This window comes from Astyanax mexicanus, unplaced genomic scaffold, assembly GCF_023375975.1.
Source record: "Astyanax mexicanus isolate ESR-SI-001 unplaced genomic scaffold, AstMex3_surface scaffold_40, whole genome shotgun sequence".
NCBI lineage: Eukaryota > Metazoa > Chordata > Actinopteri > Characiformes > Acestrorhamphidae > Astyanax > Astyanax mexicanus.
In genome coordinates, this window is record NW_026040050.1 from 1189828 (window position 1) to 1191455 (window position 1628).

General features: G+C 30.9%; 1 long non-coding RNA gene across 1 annotated transcript; it reads right to left on the reverse strand.

Annotated features, from left to right (window-relative positions):
* Window positions 1–417: 417 nt before the first annotated feature.
* On the reverse strand, window positions 418–1362 carry LOC125794534 (uncharacterized). The gene is made up of 3 exons (XR_007433617.1): window positions 1274–1362; window positions 990–1055; window positions 418–625 (listed from the first exon to the last, which is right to left on the reverse strand). It is a non-coding gene; the product is annotated as an uncharacterized LOC125794534 (long non-coding RNA).
* Between the last annotated feature and the right edge of the window lie 266 nt (window positions 1363–1628).

Below are 1628 nucleotides of genomic sequence, written 5' to 3' on the forward strand. Positions count from 1 at the left end.
GAAACACTCGCAGAACTGGCTTGTTCTTTACTCACGTCATTAGTTACTTCGTTCGTTATTCCCTAAGTTTTCGGGAAACCCACCCCGATCTAGAATGTAGCGGAAACACAAGGTAGGCCTGAGCAAAAAGATGATGTAATTAGGAAGCACTGATAACCAACAAGTAACCTGATGAAGGTAATAATCATTCCCAGAGAACTACAAAGGAAGCAACAAAATGCCATAAATCTAGAGTAATGCAGATGTTTGAAGTATCATTTAATAGATGTCAGGACAACAAGTTTGTGAAAGATGGTTATTTATTAATAATATATATTTCCACTGCTTTTCCCATAAAACATAAAAAAGCTAAAGCTTAGTTAATGTAGGTATAAGCTGTAAAAATAATAATAATAATAATAATCCACACCACTTTGTTTATATTGTCCAGGCCTGTATTATAGGTGGGATTGTATAATAAAAGATAGCATAATATAAAAAAAACAAAAATAATATAATAATAAATATCGTCTGCCTTCATTATGTCTGTGAATCATACAAGTGTGTAAGAAATACCTTTCTTGTACGCAATTCCTTCGGATTCCAAGGCCTTCGGTTCAGGTCTTGAGTTCACAATTTCGAGCGCCTGAAAAAAATACAGTTCTAAATAAATACTGATTTCCTTACATAAAATGACACAAACTACTTTTAATAAAAATAAAAAATATATATAATCTTCTTGTCAATAAATTATTTGTAGTAAAAAAATAGTATACTTCTATTTTAAATGCTTTGTAGACAAAATTGTAGTCAACCTTTGTCTTTTTTTGGGTTATCACAAAGTGCGGTAGTTGTGATGTTTGATTCTGAATGTGAAGTCTGAGTTTAAAACGGAAGCTATGAACATAAAACAGACTTAAATGGTCCAAGGTGTATCAAAAAACTGGCATGTTAATGCATTTAATTCTCAACGATTAATTCACGATTAAATCATAAGGGTGCAAAAATACCTTTCTTGTAGGCTCTTCTGTATGTAAGGACTTCCGTTCAGGTGCAGAAGACATCATCTGAAGAGGCTAAATCAATAGAGCACAGAAAAAGTGATCTTACGACAAAGCATAAAGGAATTGGATACCTGATGTCTAAGCAGAGCACACAATATAATATAATTTTACATAATCTTGTTTCCCTTTTTGAAATTCTTCAATATTTTTGCACTACTTCAGCAAAACTGTGCATGTGTACACAACAATAACAACAAATAATTACAAATAAAACTGAACATATGATTAACCTTTCTTTTCCTTTTGCGGGGTGTTCTGATTTTATTCTTCATGTTCAAAAAGATCTGTTGAAAGATATTACATTTTATTACAATGTATTAATAAATTATTGGGCTGAAAAAATGTTTTTTTTAAAAATCCCAAAATTAAGTCACGGAAATCACTGAAATATATTCTAGCAACTCTTATCTTTCCAAATCTATATATGGTCTTGTAGATTTTTCTTGAAATTTACATTTATTCACTAGTTTACAATCTAAAATTGTTATATGGTGTGACATGAATTTTACACAACAACAACAATCTGTATGCCCAATTTTGTATTAGCTGCATTCTGCAAACAAATTTGTTTGGCAAGTGATTGAA